Source organism: Phyllobates terribilis, unplaced genomic scaffold, assembly GCF_046119375.1.
Source record: "Phyllobates terribilis strain yellow unplaced genomic scaffold, ASM4611937v1 Scaffold_1__5_contigs__length_1240528914, whole genome shotgun sequence".
NCBI classification, from domain to species: Eukaryota; Metazoa; Chordata; class Amphibia; order Anura; family Dendrobatidae; genus Phyllobates; species Phyllobates terribilis.
This window is the reverse complement of record NW_027362761.1, coordinates 171149949-171171540: the sequence shown is the minus strand read 5'-3', so window position 1 is coordinate 171171540 and position 21592 is coordinate 171149949.

Below are 21592 nucleotides of genomic sequence, written 5' to 3'. Positions count from 1 at the left end.
CCCACACACTGCTAGAAGGCCAAATATTTTTTCAGAGCTAGATGCAGATAAAAATTATTTTTAATTTGCAACCTGATGGAGGTCAGTATAGATGGACTAATAGAGAAAGTCCCACACACTACTAGAAGGCCAAATAGTTTTTCAGAGCTAGATGTAGAAAAAAATTATATTCAGTTTGCAACCTGATGGAGGTCAGTATAGATGGACTAATACAACAAGTCCCACACACAGCTAGAAGCCCAAATATTTTTTCAGAGGTAGATGCAGATAAAAATTATTTTTAATTTGCAACCTGATGGAGGTCAGTATAGATGGACTAATAGAGAGAGTCCCACACACTGCTAGAAGGCCAAATATTTTTTCAGAGCTAGATGCAGATAAAAATTATTTTTAATTTGCAACCTGATGGAGGTCAGTATAGATGGACTAATAGAGAAAGTCCCACACACTGCTAGAAGGGCAAATATTTTTTCAGAGCTAGATGCAGACAAAAATTATATTCAGTTTGCAACCTGATGGAGGTCAGTATAGTTGGACTAATAGAACAAGTCCCACACACAGCTAGAAGCCCAAATATTTTTTCAGAGGTAGATGCAGATAAAAATTATTTTTAATTTGCAACCTGATGGAGGTCAGTATAGATGGACTAATAGAGAAAGTCCCACACACTGCTAGAAGGCCAAATATTTTTTCAGAGCTAGATGCAGAAAAAAAATATATTCAGTTTGCAACCTGATGGAGGTCAGTATAGATGGACTAATAGAACAAGTCCCACACACTGCTAGAAGCCCAAATATTTTTTCAGAGCTAGATGCAGAAAAAAATTATATTCAATTTGCAACCTGATGGAGGTCAGTATAGATGGACTAATAGAATGATGCTATGCCCAAAAGATTTTACTTCACTAGGTGCAGTAAAAAAATTGGTATTCTATACACAGGTGGTATATCTTGCAACACAGATAGGCTACTCCACTGACTAACACACTCTGCAATAGGCCAAAAAGGATTAGCTTTGCTAGATTCAGCCAAATGCTGTGAAAAAAACTTGCACAGCACTGGCACAGACCTGCCTGGCAAAAACTGATAGGAACTGATGTAACCTAGTCCTGAAAAGGACTGCAATTACAATTAGTCTTTACTCCCACAATCTATCTATTTAAGAGCACAGACCTGCCTGATAAAAGTCATAGGAAATGCTGTAACCTAGTCCTTAAAAGGACTGCAATCACAACTATTCCCTACTCCCAAGCTATCTGTAGATTTGTGCGAAAATTGGCTTGAAATTAACAAGGTATAGCGCACACAGCAACAGTGGTGCCGTCTAACACGCAGCTGCAGCAGTGAGAAAATGGTGGCGACGGGGAAAATGGCTTGGTCTTATAGGGCAAGGACATGTGACATACACTGCCAATGACACATGCCCTTGCTTGTGTGAAAAACAGCAGTCCGCTCCGTGTGTGCGCTGCTGATAGGCTGACAGACTGCACCTCCCCACTGCAAATGCGGGAAAGAGAAAAAAAAATGGAGATCTTCATTATTCCTGCAGAGATCCATCCCCTGCCCCTCCCCCCACCCCGCTGTACACTCAAACTGCGTATTAACATTAATTTTCATCATTACTGAGAAAAAATCCAGTTATGATTTTGGTGCACGAACAGTTATCGAACATAACCTCGAACAGCCGAATTTTTCTCAAATCGTTCGTGTTCGCCGAACGGCTCGAACACCGCCCAAAACAGCTCGAATTTGAGATTGGCGAACAGTTCGAGTCGAACAACGCTCATCTCTAAAGACAATGTTAATTGTTCTATGGTCTATGAAGTTGTGTGTTTCAAAGATTCATTATCCTGATTTGTACACAAGTGACCAGTGTTATATTTGCTTTGACAAATAGTCTTATTATAACCAAAATACTGATTCAGATAATGTATGTACACTTACCATTATGTTCCATAAGAAATACACAGATCTATTGTCTAAAACAATGTTTATAGGTTAACTTCTCGAGATTACAGAACCTGGCCAATTCTGTATTATCGACGACTCATACTTATAAACATTAACCAGTTTTATGCTTCCATTGTCTAAGCCTTATAAAAGTCACTGGAATCATGATACAGACAGAAGCCATAAGTTATACCTGCACTGATGTGTAGTGTTGTATGTACCTGCCCATGCAGTGTTGTGAAGACTTCCAGGGGTCTCTCTGTCTTGGTGAAATTGCTTCTCTGATGTTCCAGACAGATGATGTTTAAAAGCTCCTTGGTGATGAAGTGAGTATATATATATATATATATATATATGTACTTAACCTTTGTATTATAACATATACAAAAGTGTATGCAATATCATCATATCATACTATTCCTTTAATTATGTATTTTACCTTTTAAATCAACTATTATAAATAAAATTGCGTTATATCGCAAAGGGTTGCCTTCTTTAAAGCCGTATCCGAACCTTAGTGTTAAAAACTTGACATAACACCGAGGCAGTGTTTCCAGCTTGCGACTGATGTGGTCATTTCCGTGATAGAGGATGAAGAGGAGGAGGAGGTGCAGGAGCTGTAGAATATGGGGGCATCCCTGATTGGCCCAGAGCCCGCAATTCTCGGCGTCGAAAGGACATGTTCCGTCCCAAGGTCCGAATGGGTCCCGGCTTCCACTATATTAACCCAGTGTGTCAGCAGCGAGAAGTACCTTCCCTGCCCACAACCACTTGTCCACGTGTCCATGGTTAGGTGGAATTTCCCAGTTACGGTATTATTGAGGGCACGGCTAATGTTGTGGGACACGTGCTCGTGTAATGAGGGGACGGCACACCAGGAGAAATAGTAGCGGCTGGGGACCGAGTACAGAGGGATGGCCGCCGCCATCAGGTTGCGGAAAGCTTCCGTCTCCACGAGCCTAAAAGGCAACATTTCGAATGCAAGCATTCACGAAATGTGTGAATTTAGTAGTGTGGCTTGTGGGGCGTTGGCAGGATATTTGCGCTTGCATTCCAAGGACTGGGGTAGAGACAACTGAACGCTGCGCTGGGACAAGGACGTGGATGTGCTTGCTGATGGTGCTAGTTGAGAGTGTGCAATGACACGTGCAGAGCGGGAGACATCTTGTCATGCGCCATGGACAGGGAATTGGTGTGCATGCACAACAGTGGAAGAAACAGTGGTGTCACCCGCAGTCACTGTTTCTGGACCCTGGTGTTCGGCCCACTTAGTAAGGTGCTTTGCTGCCCTGTGTCTGATCATGCTGGTGGTGGTTAGGCTGCTAGATTTGCTACCCCTGCTGATGCTGGCCTGGCAGGTGGTGCATATGGCTTTTTTGGGGTTATCTGCAGAGTCTTTAAAAAACAACTAGACTCGGGAAGACCTAACAGTTGTACTGGCAACTTCCATCGTGTTGGCGTTACAAGAAACGCTTTCCCGCCTTGTGTCTGCGGCCACCACACTGCTTCTTCCTGCCTGTTGTGGTGCTATGCCTCCCTCCCCCTGTGTGCTGCTGTCCTCATTCTGTGTGTCCCCCTGCCAGATTGGGTCAGTTACTATAACATCCACCACCTCATCTTCCACTTCCGCACCCTGGTCCTCCTCCTGACTTTCTGGCAATTTTGTCTCATCATCATCATCATCCACCACTTGCGACAGTAATTGCACTTTCCCACCATTGCCTTCTTGTGACCGTGGCTGCTCCAATATTTGGGCATCGCTACACGCGTTCTCCTGACTCGCTTGAAGCTGGCCGAGCGAGAGGCCCGAATCTACAAAATGGAAAAGTGAACAACTCTTCTGAGTGTCCAAGTGTGGGATCAGTTGTCTCCGGGCACTGCCATGGTGGGAGGAAGGAGGATCAGGGTGAAGAATATGTGGTCTAGACTCACGGCCACTGAGACTTGACCGTGTGGTGGTGGTGGCAAAGTGACTGGAAGCATTATCTGCTATCAAACCAACAACCTTTTGACACTGCTCTGGTTTCAATAGTGGTCTACTGCGGTCCCCTAGTAATTGGGACAAGAAGGTGAGTGACAACATGTGGGTGTTTATGTGACACAATTTCAGCCTGCCCACGGCCACGTCCTCGGCCTAGGCCTCTGCATGCACTATCACCATCACGTTCACTTCCCTGTCCCTTGCCACGCACCTTGCCCATTTTACATGGAAGACAATAACTGGAACGCAGTTATATGTGATACGTCTGGCAGAGAACCACGGTTTCAAATAGCAGGCCTGTAATTTACTAATATTCTACACAGAGATCTAATGGGAATAGATTTACCGACACACTGCAACGAAATGGAAGGCAGAAATGGCTGGTTTTGGAACACTGTTATATGTAATATGTCTGGCAGAGAACCACTGTTTTAAATAGCAGGCTTGTAATTTACTAATATTATTCTACACAGTGACCTAGTGTGAATAGCTTGACCGACACTGCAACAGAATGGAAGGCAGAAATGGCTGATTTTGCAACACTGTTATTTTTGATATGTCTGACAGAGAACCACGGTTTTAAATAACAGGCCTGTAATTAACTAACATTATTCTACACAGAGACCTAGTGTGAATAGCTTGACTGACACACTGCAACGGAATGGAAGGCAGAAATAGCTGATTTTGGAACACTGTTATAGGTGATATGTCTGACAGAGAACCACGGTTTTAAATAGCAAGCCTGTAATTTACTAATATTATTCTACACAGAGGCCAAGTGTGAATAGCTTGACCGACACTGCAACAGAATGGAAAAGGATGCCAATATTTTCCACGTTCAGTTCAAATTTCTGGATTTTTATCGCTGAAATATGGAACAGATCTGGCTGTATTCTGCAGCGCAAATGGAGCAGAAAAATGGTGTAGTCTGGATTGCTTTTTAAGCAAATAACCAGGATTAAGCTAAAAAAAAAAAATTGTCCTGGCCCCTGATATCTGGGACTATGTCTACAAATATCTGTAATTATTACAGCAACAGCAGACAGGATCGTCTTGCGCTTCAGTCTGCCACATACACTACCTACCTGCCTAACTCCTGCCTAACACTGATTATATGCAGCTGGATTAGTCCTCAGAAGGACTGTTAGTTCAGATGGATATAAATATATATATATGTTGTGGAATACCTATACTGACAGGACGTTCAATGAACCCTCTTGCGCTATATGCTCTGCAGTCTGCCACATACACTGCCTGCCTAACTCCTGCTATCACCACTGATTATATGCAGCTGGATTAGTCCTCAGAAAGACTGTTAGTTCAGATGGATATATATGTATGTTGTGAAATACCTATATTAACTACATACCATGTATAAACAAGCAATTCTTTCCCTGACGCAGCAGAACCTCTCCCTACTCTGCCTAATTCCGGGGTAGACTGTGACAAGCATAGTGGTGTCAGGTCTTATATGGACCTGATGACCCTGTGCGGCCAGCCAATCACTGTAATGTCCACAACTAACATGGCTACGGCATTACAGTACGTGGCAGGCAATCCTGCATGTGTTTATTGGCTCTCCAAAGAGCACCAAACATGCAGGGCGGGGACCCGAGTTCCCTCCCGAGCAACACGGAAATACTCGCCGACCTTGTCGAGCACAGCGATGCTCGGGTGAGTACCGAGCAGTGGCAAGCATGTTCGGTCACTAGTCAGGAACCATGGGATTGAGCTTGTGCAAAAGGCATTGAGTATGGTACCAAAACATAACCAATTTATATTGATTTTCCCTGTAAGTATAACAGGTAGATGTCTTAGCCGCATTTCTCCATATCTGTTGCCAGGTCTGAGGTGAAAGATTTTCTCCTAGCAAATTTATCCACTTATTCATATATGGAAAATTCAGGTATTCATCTGGGTTAGGGTTAAGTAAAATCTGATAAATGTCCGATATTAAGCCTCTATTCGAAGTGCCTGCCCTACACAATCTGTCAAAGCGTGTGGGAAGGGAGACCTTAAATTCCGAATAAAGAGAGTGCATGACGTATCTAATTTGTAAATGTCGATAGTGAGACTTAGCAGGGAGATTGTGGTTACTGTGTAAACTATTAGGCTGCGTGCCCACTATGCGTTTTTCAAGCTATTTTGCCGCTGAATTTCCGCAGCGAAAATGCTTAAAAAACGCTTGCTAATACGTGCCCCATGGTCCCCAATGATAATCCGCATGTGCTGTGCACATGCTGCGGAAATTTCCGCTGCGCATTATCATTGCGGAAAAATACGCAGCATGTCCATTAATTTTGCGGACACGCATCGTAATTGCCGCCATTGACTTGCATTGAATCGCATAATATCCGCATGAGCATATGTGGATATCATGCGGTTCAATGTGCAGATGGTACCCGGTTCTGGAGAAGAGGAGACTCTTCTCCAGACTTGGTACCATAGAACCTGTTAAAAAAAAAAGTAAAATAAAAAATAAAGATTATACTAACCTTCTGATGGCCCCCGGTGTTTTTTCCGCTACGTCCGGTCTGTTGTATGGCTCGCGATGGTCTAAAAGGACCTGCGGTGCGTCATTTAGTCATGTGACAGGTCACGTAACCGCTGACGTCGGCAGTCGCGTGACCTGTCACATGACTAAATGACGTCATGAAAGGTTCTTTCACACCACCGCGAGCCGTACAACAGACCGGACGTAGCTGAGAAAACACCGGAGGCCATCGGAAGGTAAGTATAATCTTTATTTTTTACCATTTTTATTCTTTTTTTTAACTATTAACTTGGTCATACTATATGAATCCATGCCGGTTGCATGGATTTATATAGTGTGACCAAGTTGTCAAGCACTTTCCAAGTGATGCTAAAATCGCTTGGAAAAGTGCTTGACAACCCGCATGCAGAAATGCATGCAAAAACGCTTCTACCTGGCAGGAAAAACGCATGTAAAATCCGCATTCGTTTTTCCTGCCAGGGAGATGCGGAAAAAATCTGCAGCATTTCTGCATCGTGAGCATTTAGCCTTAGGGTTTGTGCCCACGGTAAGGAGCCGCTGCGGGTTTGACGCTGTGTGTATATGCAGCGTCAAACCCCCAGCGGCCAGATGTTACAGGATAGTGGATGGGGTTTCTAGAAATCCCATGTCCACTTTGCGTCTCTCTACACCTGCAGATCACCTGCGGAAACTGACATGTGGCGAGTCTTTCTGATCCGCAGCATGTCATTTTCTCTTGCGTGTCTGCATGTGGACTTTTCCCATAGATTAACATCTATGAGGAAAGTCTGCATGTAAAAAAAATCGTGCCACTCATTTGCATAAAATGAGGGCGGAAGCCGCGCGGCTATTCTGCAGCGTCGGGGTCGCAGGCGGCTCCTGACCAAGGGCACATACCCTTAAAAGGTAAGAGAATCCTACAATGTCTACTATGTCTTCAAAGAAGAAAAGTAGTTTATTGAACCATGGCTTAGTCTGGTTATTGTTTAGGCTATCTGATAGTCTAGGATTAAACAGGAAGGAAGTCAGGGGGGAATGTTCAGAATAAGAGGGAATGTTTTAGAACATAAGTCCCATATAGTCTTAGCAAAGGTTATTGAGCCCAGCATATGTGCGTCCAGTTTATTTGAGGAAGTCCCCCAAAGGAATGAATTGGGATGTATTGAGGCTAGTCAAAGTCTCTCAACCTCCATCCATCTAGAAAATGTTCTCAGGTTAGACCATGCTGGGATATGGTGTAGATGGGTAGCACAATGATACTTAACAACATCAGGGTCTCCCAAACCACCCCTCGAATTGCCTGCCAATGAAATTAAATTTTTAATCCTATGCCTTTTGTGATCCCAAATAAACTGAAGGATAAGAGATTGAATATTGAGTAACTCTTTATAAGGCCACAGCTCCACTATCAGTATTTGGTCAGTATTTGGTCAGTATTTTTTTTCAGGAGTGGTAGCCAAAACCAGGTGAGGAACAATCAGAGAAAAGGTATGATAGAAACAAGTGCAACAATTCTGCATTTATCACCCACTCCTGGTTTTGGCTCCCACTCTTGAGAAAAAATACTGACCAAATACTGACCAAATACTGATAGTGGGGCCTAAGGAACACAGGTAGGGTTTCAAACAAGTAAAGGAGCTTCGGGAGTAAGGTCATTTTTACTGCTGAAATTCTCCCAAACCACGAGATTGGGAGACCATTCCATAAACCCATCAGTCTCCTGAGTTCTGTAAACAAGTGAAGATAATTATGTTGTTATATTGTTTTGTAGCTAAACGTCAGTTGTATTCCCAAATATGTCAGAGAAGATTCTTTCCACTTATAGTTATAATTTTCTTTTAGTTGGCTAACCAATTTAGTTGGCATATTTAGGGGAAGTGCTTCTGTTTTATTGTTAATAAATTTATAGCCTGAGAGTTGACCAAACAGACTCACTAGAGTATGCAAATTAGGAACAGTAATATGTGGTTGTGATAAGGTTAATAAAACATCATCCGCAAGTAAAGATAGCTTAAATTCCCTGTCTCTTACCATCACTCCATGGATGTTTGGGTCAAGACGTATAGCTGCAGCTAATGGTTCTATACATAGGACAAAGAGTAAAGAGGATAAAGGGCATCCCTGATGGGTTCCATTGTGAATCGAGAAAGGTTGGGAAAGTGCATGCTGGAGTTTGATCGAATACAGAATTTTCAGAGCCGTAGCTAATGGTCATGATAATCTAAGTTGGTTTAAAGGGAATCTGTCACCCTCTGGGAGATATCAGACCTCTACTATGGGCATACAGGTAACGCCAAACCTGTGCAAAACCGAGTTGATAAAAACACATTTCTCTGCAATCAAACCTCTACTATGGGCCATACAGGTAAGTATAGATTTACTTTTCTAGCACCTGAATGCCCATAGTAAAGGTCTGATATCTCCCAGGGGGGTGACAGATTCCCTTTAAAGTTTCAAACATGAAAGGCCAACCTAAACGTTCGAAGGCCTTTTCAGCATCCAAACTCAGTAAAAGTACTGAGTTCTCCGTCTTATTTACTACTTCTATGAGGTCTATGACTTTTCTTGTATTTTCCCCTTCCTGTCTGCAAGGTATAAAAACTCAACCTGGTCTTTATGAACCAGATCAGGGAGCCAAGTTGACAGGCGCAATGCTAATATTTTAGTGAAGATTTTTAAATCTGTTGAGTAGGGCTATGGGCCTGTAATTAGTGCAGTCTAAGGGGCCTTTTCCTGGTTTGGTGATGAGTGTAATATAGGTGTAGCATAGCTGGAGGTATTGTACAGACCACAAGAAAGCCATTAAATAGGGTAGTTAAGTGGGGTGTTAAGAGTGTTTTAAATGTTTTAAAATATAAGTAGGTCAGTCCATCAGGACCAGGTGATTTACCGTTAGGGAGTGATTTAAGAACCTCATCTATTTCCTTATTAAGGGAACTTGTGCCTTCCTCAGGAAGTCTACATTGTTGAAGGAAGAATTGAATATTTGCCCTTTTCTCTTCTGGGTTGGAATAGGGGGTTATCCTTAAGGGAATATAGATTAGATAAATAATCATGAAAAATCTTAGCAATTTTGGCAGGATCATAAAGGGTTTACACCTCTACTGTCTTTGAGTGCATATAAAGATGATTTTCTTGTATCTTCTCTAAGTTGCTTTGCCAGAAGGGAATGGGATTTATTCCCCTTATTATAGAACTTTTGTCTGCTGTATAGTAATAATTTTTTGGTTTTAACAATACTAATATCCCTCAGCTGGGAACGAGTTGTGACAATGTCCCTTAGGATTCTTTTACATGGGGCTGTAATCAGTTTATCATTTAAGGTTTTTAGTAGATCAGTCAATAGGTTTGTCTGGCGTGTTCTGGCTTTTTTGATGCCAGAACCCATTGCTATGCATGTTCCCCTTAGCACAGCCTTGTGACCTTCCCATACAGTTGAAAACCTAGGGTCTGAGTCCTTATTGGTCTCAAAATATTCAACAAGTCCTTCCGCCAACTCGTTTTTGTAAATTATGCTTTTAAAGCGCACCTGTCAGCAGGATTGTGCTCAGTAAACTGCATACACTGTCAGGTGGGCGCCATTACACTGATTAAAATGATACCCTGGTTGATGAAATCCATCCTGTGGTTCTTATGTAATCTTTACTTTCAGTTTGGAGATAATGATATGCTCGTGCTTTGGGGTGGGCTCTATCTGGTGCTCTGCTTGCTTGTTCAGCTATATGCTCTTATGACAGCTCACTGATTGTTCACTGACCTGCCTCCTATTTTACATAAATGCATCTAGTAGTGAGGGGCTAGGTAAAATAGGAGGCAGGTCAGTGAAGGCTCAGTGAGCTGTCATAAGAGCATACAGATGAATATGTAAGCAGAACACCAGATAGAGCCCACCCTACAGGCCACCCCGAAGCACGAGCATATCATCTCCAAACTCGAAGTAAAGATTACACAAGAACCACAACACGGATTTCATCAACCAAGGTATCATTTTAATCAGGGTAATGGCACCCACTTGACAGTAAACGTAGTTTATTGAGCACAATCCTGCTGACAGGTGCACTTTAAGGAAGGTTTCAGTCATCAATGTCTCCAATGATACTTTTTTGTCTGGATCGATGATTGATTTAGGGTGAGTATCATAGGTGCATGATCTGACCATGCGATTATATCCATGTCCACCTCTCTTGTCATTCTTGGTGTTTGAATATTTCCAAAGAATCAGTCTATCCTGGTGTGGGTTTCATGTGGAGGACAAAAAAAAGAAAAGTGTTTTTTGTTGTGTAATTAATATGCCACATGTCACATAAAGCATAATTGCGAATCGCTTTCCTAAAATTAGCTGATAATCTACGTTGAGACCCATTTAGTAAGGAACCACTGAGGGATAACCTATCCATTGAGTCTGAGAATATAACATTGAAATCTCCTCCAATTATCCAAGTGGATGAAGGAAGGTTTGATGGCTTTAAAAACACCCGATTTAGGAATTGGATCTGTGAGGTATTAGGTATGTGTACATTGCACAGTATGATTGGTATGTCTCTATATGTCCCTTGGATCACTAATTGTTGATATAATTTGAACCGGACATGTCCCAGATATCAGTATTGCTACTCCCGCTTTTTTCCTAGTCTGGGAACCCAAGTAGATCGTTGGGTATAAATGTTTGGCAAAATTGAAATTCCCTTCCAAGTTTAGATGTGTTTCCTGTAAAAAAAAACCTATATCTGCTTGTTGTGTATGTAGTTCATTGAAGACCATATGTCTCTTGATGTTTGAATTGAGAGCCTTAACATTTAGAGTTAAAATTTTAGCCATCATCCCTGATAAAGTGGTGTGGAGCATATGAGGTTCTATCTAAAATACCATTCTGTTGGACTGCAAGTTCAAGACTTACCAATTCCCACCCCAGGACTAGCGAATGGCCCATTGTTAGTTTCCATCTACTCTGAATCCTGTTGGATAATATACAAGAGGAAGTGAGGGAAAGACAAGGACACTACACATATCATAGGAACAAAAATATATACACATAAAAGATGTTGCCAATAGGAGGAGAGAGAGGGGGAACAGAAGGTAATGTCCCCTCAGTCTCCCAACCCCCTGCAAGGGTTATAGCAAAAATTTCAATAAGGACTGTAGAAAACAAGTGATAACTTTTACCGACCTCCCCCACAAAATTTTCAAGGGGGGAACCAGGTAAAAAATAAACCCTTTTAGGGGTTAGTGGCTGTGGAAGCCAAGCCCAGGCACCTAATAGAAAAGGTAAGGCCCAGTTAAGGAGGAGAGCAAGACATTCCCTGCCCACCTTCTATTTATATAACAAGTAGATATAACTAAATATGAGAGAAAAGCAAAATACAGTTAGCGATAATTAGTTTGACAACGATCAAATATTCTGTAAAAGAGATCAGATATATGGTCGAGATCATCTAAGATCTAGTGTTAGTAATAAACAACAGCGTTCTTCTTAACCCAGTCATCATAGAGAACAGGGTCCATCAAGTTGGATCTGGCTGTACTGGTGATCTAGGGGGAAGATCACGTTCTGCCACAATGGGGAAGGCGGAGCAGAAGGCAGTTCCAATTCCCAATCCGCTAAATTAGGCAGTTCAATCTCCAGGTCAGAGCAAAAGGTCGGGAGATCCTTGTAAGAACATAGGGTCGGGGTATGTCCATCCTTTTTCACCATAAGCGCAAATGGAAACCCCCAACGATATCTCAGACCCTTGTTCTTCAAATAAAGAAGTGGTTTAAGGCGTCTTCTTCTCTGGAGGGTAATCCATGAGAGGTCCGGGTACAGCTGAATGAGGTTTCCCTCGAACTCAGTTCTGCGAAGTGCACGAGCCTTAGATATTATGTCCTGTTTTAGCTGGAAGTCATGTACACAGCAAATCACATCACGTGGTTGGGATTGAGACCCCTTAGGGCGTAATGCTATATGTGCTCTGTCCAGTTGTATTTTGTGGGATGCTGGATGGCCTAAGATAGAATTGAATAGCGACTCAAGTATTGCATGTAGGTCCTCTGACACAGCTGCCTAAGGGATGCCCCTTAGTCGACCTCTGTTGTCTAAGTCTTCAAGATGTTTGTTTGCTTCGCCCAGAGCTTTAGCATATGATGTGACACGTTTCTATAATTTGGCAATGTACTGTATAGTGATATCATGCTCAGATTCTACAGAGTCCACTCTGTCTGCAAGGAGCTTGACATCTTGGCGTATGGAGTTGATTTCTGCTCTATAGGCATCCTCGACGTCCGAGACAACTGACTTGAAGTCATCTTTGGTGGGTAAATGGCGGAGATATTTTCCTAAAAGATTGTGATCTGAGGCAAAGTCCATATCCCCTGATTCAGAATCTGAGGGGGGGTCTTGGGAACCATCCTCATTATCCTGGGGGGAGACCAGGGCAGACAATGAAGACGTAGCTCCCAACTCCATAGTTGGGGGATCAGACCATGTAGATTTATTTTTTGTCAGTCCCATTTTGTGAACCGATTGCCGTGGTGATTTTGGAGGCATGATGTCCATGGCACCATGAATCCTCTTTATAAGAAAGCGATCTAAGGAGGGTGAGTGAGTTTTTATTTTTCGCATTTTTCGTAGTGGTTCAGCTTTACTCTCTCCCTTTGTTTTGGCCAGCGTGCTAAGTGAAGTTGTCAGATTATTTTCTCTCTAAAGACGGTGAGATCTGGAACATCATTATCATGTGAGCATCAAGTGGCAATATTTTCCTCCCTCTCAACTCCCATGTCCAGGCAAGTCAGGTTGTAGGCATGTAGTATCTTGAAGGGACAGTCAGTTTAGGAGTGGTTTGTAGAGAGATCGTCACTAGATGGCGGTGCTGTATATGACAAAATTCTACTGTATAATGATTAATTGTTTTCAACAGATGAGGTATTTATATAGTCAGTTTTGTTTTGTTTTATATACATATATTCATTGCACTGTTATGCCTGAAGCTGCTGTATTTGTCACCTGTTGGTTCTGTAGGGGCATTAAAGGGGTTTTCCCACGAACGAAAGTTCATTTTAATCAATAGATCTTGGAATAATAATAACTCCCACAATTGGATGTGTTTAAATAAAATGTTCCTGTGCTGAGATAATCTTATAAACGTGCCCCTGCTGTGTACTGTGTAATGACTGTGTCTGACCGTGCAAGAACATGATCTGATCACACCACATCTCCTGGGCAGGGGGAGAAGCAAAAGAGAGTATGCTCCCCGGGACAGGTTGACTTCCACTCCCCTCCCCACAGCCCCAGTGTCCCCGTGAGGCGCACTCCGCTGGTCACCAGGCCGCACACGGTCCAGACACGCACGGTCCTCCAGCGATCTGTCCACCGACTCCTTTCCGCTTCCCCCGGGCATCAATAGAATGAGGGTGATCTAAGTTAGTCTTATAAATAGGTTCTGACTCACTCCGCGTGCTCTCAGAGCTCTTTTTGTGCAAAACTCAGGCCAGGAGCAGGAGCTGTGCCTCCATGCGTCCACTCTGCTCAGCGTCCAAGCCACGCCCCCCAGCACAGGAACATTTTTTTTAACACATACAATTGAGAAACTTATTTTAATTCCATGATTACTTGATTAAAATGCACTTTGTTCATGGGAAAACCCCATTAATGAATTGATGCTTTTTTTAAAAAATAAATAAATAAATAAATAGTAATAGTGCCATCATAATCGTAATGTCCCAAAAGAAAAAATTTAATATGCTATATAAAATTTATTGCGCATGCTATAAAAAAAAGACAAAAATTAAAATTGACAAAATTGCTGTTCTCAATTTAAAATACATATTAACCCCTTCCCGACCAGTCGATTTTATGTTTTGGCACTTTTGTTTTTTTCATCCCTTTCTTTCAAGAGTAATAATTTTTTGATTGATCCGTTCACATAGGGTTTGTTTTCTGCGGGACAAGTTGTACTTTTGAATGACACCTTTCATTTTATTATTTGATGCACTGGAAAGAGAGAAAAAAAATCCAAGTGCGGCAAAATAGCAAAAAGAGCACAGTTCCGCAATTGTTTTTTTATTTTTTTTATTTACCAAGTTCACTATCTGGTAAAACTGAACTGGCAATATGATTCTCCAGGATAGTACGATTACGCAGATACCAAACATGCATAGTTTTTTTTTATTTAAGTGGTGAATTGTAAGAAAACATTTTTTGCTTGTGTCGCCATTTTCCGAGACTTGTAACGTTTTCAATTTTTAGTTGATGTCGCTGTGTGCGGGCTTATTTTTGAGCCCTGAGCTGACATTGTTACTGATACCATTTTGGCATAGATACAATGTTTAATCGCCTCTTATTGCATTTTTTTTGCAGTGCTGTGGCTTTCAAAACAACTCGCAATTCTGGCATTTCAGTTGTTTTCTTCGTTACGCTGTTTACTAATCAGGTTACTGTATTTTGCGGACTATAAGACACACCAGACCATAGGGGAAGTGGAACCGGCTGTATGTGCAGATTGAGATTAGAGATGAGCGTTGTTCTACTCGAACTGTTCGCCAATCTCAAATTCGAGCTGTTTTGGGCGGTGTTCGAGCCGTTCGGCGAACACGAACAATTTGAGAAAAATTCGGCTGTTCGAGGTTATGTTCGATAACTGTTCGTGCACCAAAATCATAACTGGATTTTTTCTCAGTAATGATGAAAATTAATGTTAATACGCAGTTTGAGTGTACAGCGGGGTGGGGGGAGGGGCAGGGGATGGATCTCTGCAGGAACAATGAAGATCTCCATTTTTTTTTTCTCTTTCCCGCATTTACAGTGGGGAGGTGCAATCTGTCAGCCTATCAGCAGCGCACACACGGAGCGAAGTGCTTTTTTTCACACAAGCAAGGGCATGTGTCATTGGCAGTGTATGTCACATGTCCTTGCCCTATAAGACCAAGCCATTTTCCCCGTCGCCACCATTTTCTCACTGCTGCAGCTGTGTGTTAGACGGCACCGCTGTTGCTGTGTGCGCTATACCTTGTTAATTTCAAGCCAATTTTCGCACAAATCTACAGATAGCTTGGGAGTAGGGAATAGTTGTGATTGCAGTCCTTTTAAGGACTAGGTTACAGCATTTCCTACGACTTTTATCAGGCAGGTCTGTGCTCTTAAATAGATAGATTGTGGGAGTAAAGACTAATTGTAATTGGAGTCCTTTTCAGGACTAGGTTACATCAGTTCCTATCAGTTTTTGCCAGGCAGGTCTGTGCCAGTGCTGTGCAAGTTTTTTTCACAGCATTTGGCTGAATCTAGCAAAGCTAATCCTTTTTGGCCTATTGCAGAGTGTGTTAGTCAGTAGAGAAGCCTATCTGTGTTGCAAGATATACCACCTGTGTATAGAATACCAATTTTTTTACTGCACCTAGTGAAGTAAAATCTTTTGGGCATAGCATCATTCTATTAGTCCATCTATACTGACCTCCATCAGGTTGCAAACTGAATATAATTTTTTTCTGCATCTAGCTCTGAAAAAATATTGGGCTTCTAGCTGTGTGTGGGACTTGTTGTATTAGTCCATCTATACTGACCTCCATCAGGTTGCAAGCTGCATATATTTTTTTCTTCATCTACCTCTGAAAAAATATTGGGCTTCTAGCTGTGTGTGGGACTTGTTGTATTAGTCCATCTATACTGACCTCCATCAGGTTGCAAACTGAATATATTTTTTTCTGCATCTACCTCTGAAAAAATATTGGGCTTCTAGCTGTGTGTGGGACTTGTTGTATTAGTCCATCTATACAGACCTCCATCAGGTTGCAAACTGAATATATTTTTTTCTGCATCTACCTCTGAAAAAATATTGGGCTTCTAGCTGTGTGTGGGACTTGTTGTATTAGTCCATCTATACTGACCTCCATCAGGTTGCAAACTGAATATATTTTTTTCTGCATCTACCTCTGAAAAAATATTGGGCTTCTAGCTGTGTGTGGGACTTGTTCTATTAATCCATCTATACAGACCTCCATCAGGTTGCAAACTGAATATATTTTTTTCTGCATCTACCTCTGAAAAAATATTGGGCTTCTAGCTGTGTGTGGGACTTGTTGTATTAGTCCATCTATACTGACCTCCATCAGGTTGCAAACTGAATATATTTTTTTCTGCATCTACCTCTGAAAAAATATTGGGCTTCTAGCTGTGTGTGGGACTTGTTCTATTAATCCATCTATACAGACCTCCATCAGGTTGCAAACTGAATATATTTTTTTTCTGCATCTACCTCTGAAAAAATATTGGGCTTCTAGCTGTGTGTGGGACTTGTTGTATTAGGCCATCTATACTGACCTCCATCAGGTTGCAAACTGAATATATTTTTTTCTTCATCTACCTCTGAAAAAATATTGGGCTTCTAGCTGTGTGTGGGACTTGTTGTATTAGTCCATCTATACTGACCTCCATCAGGTTGCAAACTGAATATATTTTTTTCTGCATCTACCTCTGAAAAAATATTGGGCTTCTAGCTGTGTGTGGGACTTGTTGTATTAGTCCATCTATACAGACCTCCATCAGGTTGCAAACTGAATATATTTTTTTCTGCATCTACCTCTGAAAAAATATTGGGCTTCTAGCTGTGTGTGGGACTTGTTGCATTAGTCCATCTATACTGACCTCCATCAGGTTGCAAACTGAATATATTTTTTTCTGCATCTACCTCTGAAAAAATATTGGGCTTCTAGCTGTGTGTGGGACTTGTTCTATTAATCCATCTATACAGACCTCCATCAGGTTGCAAACTGAATATATTTTTTTCTGCATCTACCTCTGAAAAAATATTGGGCTTCTAGCTGTGTGTGGGACTTGTTGTATTAGTCCATCTATACTGACCTCCATCAGGTTGCAAACTGAATATATTTTTTTCTGCATCTACCTCTGAAAAAATATTGGGCTTCTAGCTGTGTGTGGGACTTGTTCTATTAATCCATCTATACAGACCTCCATCAGGTTGCAAACTGAATATATTTTTTTTCTGCATCTACCTCTGAAAAAATATTGGGCTTCTAGCTGTGTGTGGGACTTGTTGTATTAGTCCATCTATACTGACCTCCATCAGGTTGCAAACTGAATATATTTTTTTCTGCATCTACCTCTGAAAAAATATTGGGCTTCTAGCTGTGTGTGGGACTTGTTCTATTAATCCATCTATACAGACCTCCATCAGGTTGGAAACTGAATATATTTTTTTCTGCATCTACCTCTGAAAAAATATTGGGCTTCTAGCTGTGTGTGGGACTTGTTGTATTAGTCCATCTATACTGACCTCCATCAGGTTGCAAACTGCATATATTTTTTTCTTCATCTACCTCTGAAAAAATATTGGGCTTCTAGCTGTGTGTGGGACTTGTTGTATTAGTCCATCTATACTGACCTCCATCAGTTTGCAAACTGAATATATTTTTTTCTGCATCTACCTCTGAAAAAATATTGGGCTTCTAGCTGTGTGTGGGACTTGTTGTATTAGTCCATCTATACTGACCTCCATCAGGTTGCAAACTGAATATATTTTTTTCTGCATCTACCTCTGAAAAAATATTGGGCTTCTAGCTGTGTGTGGGACTTGTTCTATTAATCCATCTATACAGACCTCCATCAGGTTGCAAACTGAATATATTTTTTTCTGCATCTACCTCTGAAAAAATATTGGGCTTCTAGCTGTGTGTGGGACTTGTTGTATTAGTCCATCTATACTGACCTCCATCAGGTTGCAAACTGAATATAATTTTTTTCTGCATCTAACCCAGCCAATAGTTTTGGCCACTCAGCTCTGCTCGGTTCCCATCCATTGTTTTTTTGTGCAAACAACTCCATAGTTGTTAATTAGTTAACCACCAAAATGAGTGGAAAAAGGCCTGCTGCTGGTGGAAAGGAGAATAGGCATGTTGGGAAGGGGAAAAAAGGTTGTGTCCGTGGGGTAGGTGTTAAAGCAACAGTAACATCTGCAGAAGAAAGACCATCTTCCAGCCAAACTAAAATGTCTACTTCTTTTAGCGGACAATGTGATAAGATCTCTTTCTTACGGCCATGCCAATCGCTACAAATTCCAGATGAGGCACAAAAACAGCAGGTGCTTCAACGGATATCAAGTGCTCCTTTAAGTGGGCTCTCCTCCACATCAACTTCAACATCACAAATACTCCAGTCCTCAAAGGTGTCACCCCAGTCGCACTTGCTTCCTCACAGCTCCCAAATCTCCAGCTGCCCGTCTGAGTATGAGGTAGAACAGATGGTTGAGTCTGCAGAGCTGTTTACTCATACTATAGCCTGGGAATCAGAGGTCGACTCCAGCGCTTCTGTGAATCCAGACGAGGAAATGATCTGCACTGATGCCCAGAATCTTTATGAGTCGGATCCAGGACCAGACGCAGAAGGTTCTGACCATAATGTAGACCCTCATTCCCAAACTGTAACTCCTGTTGGTGGAGACAATGAGGAAGACGATGATAAGACTCAAATACCTGATTGGAGCGACAACTTTAGTTTTTTGTCAGGGCAGGAACAGGTTGGCTCTGAGGACGACGGGTGTGATAACGCACAGGGTGATGATGATGAGGTTGGAGATCCCACTTACTGTCAACCCACAGTCAGCCAAGAGATGAGGTCAGCAGAGGAGGTGGAGGAAGATGCTAGTGACGACAAGGTCAGGTTGCGCCTTCCTGGACAGAGACGTAGCACTGGAAGCACGTCAACAACTGCATCCTCAAACACAACTCTGCCTCTCACCACAAGTCGTGGTGGCTCTTCAGGTCGCATGGGTGCTAAGCCTTGCATAGCCTGGGCATTTTTTCAGATCGATAAAGATGACCCAACTCGTGTTATCTGTAACATTTGTCAGCAAAAGCTAAGTAGAGGCCAAAAAGTACATAGTTTGAGTACTTCATGCATGAACCGGCACATGGACATGAAGCATAAGTTGCAGTGGGAAGCTCAGTGTGCTACAATGCGGCCTAGCCGGCCGGGCCAACCACCGTCTGCCATATCTTGTGCATCCGCGGCCTCTTCATCCTCTGTGACTGGGGGGACAGCAGTCACACCTGTTTTGGGGCGCAGACCTGCCACCTCTTTACCCGCAACAGCCAGCGTGATTGGCAGGTCATCATTTTCTTTGGAGGTGGTAACACCAGCTGGTGTTGAGCGCTGTCCGACATCGATAGCACCACCTTTGGATCAAGGCAACCTAACATGTCCGCCTGCATCTTCCTCACAGACCGGCAGTTTGCCGGGGACACCCTTATCAACCCCGTCTAAGCACAATAGCCAGCCCTCGGTCCCTCAGATGTGGACAAGTAAAAGACCATTTCCTCCTAGCCATGAGAAAGCTAAGAGGTTGAATTTCACCATCTGCAAGTTCTTGGCTACAGAAATGCTGCCTTTCCGACTGGTGGACACAGAGGATTTTCGAGACCTTATGTCCGTCGCAGTGCCCCAGTACCAGATGCCCAGTCGGCACTACTTCTCAAAGAAAGGTGTGCCTGCGCTCCACCAGCATGTCGCACACAACATCACCGCTTCTTTGAGAAACTCTGTGTGTGACAGGGTGCATTTCACCACAGACACTTGGACGAGTAGGCATGGACAGGGGCGTTACATGTCGCTGACTGGGCACTGGGTAACTATGGTGACAGCAGGACAAGGGGCTGCTGTCCAAGTCTTGTCGTCCCCACGAGTTGTGCGTCAATCCTCTTTATGTCAAAGTTCCTCCACTGCTTCTGCCTCCTCAACCTCCTCTCAGTCTTCCACCTGCACCCAAAGCCTGTCTGGTCATGCCACAAGCTTTCTAACTGCGCAGAAGGGATCCTGCACACCTCCTTACTATGCTGGCAGTAGGGCTCAACGTCATCAGGCGGTTTTTACATTGAAATGTCTGGGAAATGTGAGTCACACAGCTGAGGAGTTGTGGTCAGCTCTGGAGAACTAATTTTATGAATGATTGTCTCCACTGGACCTGAAACCAGGGAAGGCCGTGTGCGACAATGCTGCAAACCTGGGTGCGGCCCTTCGCCGGGGCAATGTCACACACGTGCCTTGTATGGCTCACGTGTTGAACCTGGTTGTCCAGCAATTTTTAGCCCACTATCCCAGACTAGATGGCCTTCTGCAGAGGGCACGGTCGCTGTGTGCTCACTTTCGCCGTTCGCATCCCGCAGCTCAGCGACTTACATCTCTACAGAAGTCGTTGGGCCTGCCACTTCACCGGCTAAAATGCGATGTGCCTACCCGGTGGAATTCAACTCTGCACATGTTGCAGCGACTGTGGCAGCACCGACAAGCCCTGGTGCAATACGTTCTGACGTATAGCCTGGGCCAACGAGATCCAGACGTGGGGCAAATCACGCTGGAGGAGTGGTCTCAGATCAGGGACCTATGCACCCTTCTGCACAGTTTTGAAATGGCGACGAAGATGTTTAGTGCTGACGATGCCATTATCATCATGACTATTCCGGTGATTTACATGCTGGAGCACATGTTAAACAGAATTCGGAGTCAGGTGGTGGCACAAGAGAAGGTGGAGGAAGTAGAGGAGGAGGAGTTGTATGCGGAAGGGCTAACATCTGCAAGGTCCAGACGGTCGGCAGCACCAAGGCGGCAGGCATGTGAGGGTGGGGGAGATGGTTTTACCAGGGCGCATGGTAGCAGCCAAACTAGTGAGGAAGGTGCAGGAGCCCAGGAAGAAGTGGAGGACGAACTGATGGAAGACTCATCAGATGAGGGAGACCTTGATCACATTTCTGTTGTGCGAGGTTGGGGGGAGAGGACAGAGGAAGGAAGCATGATTGTTACCTCGCCACCAACACAACAGGGACTTGGTGCTCCTGGATGCGCAACACACATGAGTGCCTTCTTGCTGCACTACCTGCAACATGACCCTCAAATTGTGAGAATTAGAAATAATCCTGACTACTGGGTTGCCACACTGTTAGATCCCCGGTACAAAAGTAAATTTGCAGAAATTATTCCTGCCATAGAAAGGGATGCACGCATGCAGGAGTATCAGCAGAGACTATTGCAGAATCTTACATGTGCTTTTCCACAAAATACCAGTGGTGCACGTAGTGAATCTCACAGTTCCAACTTGCCAACCGTGGGACCGTCGAGTGTTCAGCACTCAAACCATAACAGAACCACAGTATCTGCTGGTAACATCAATTTTGCGGAATCATTTCACCACT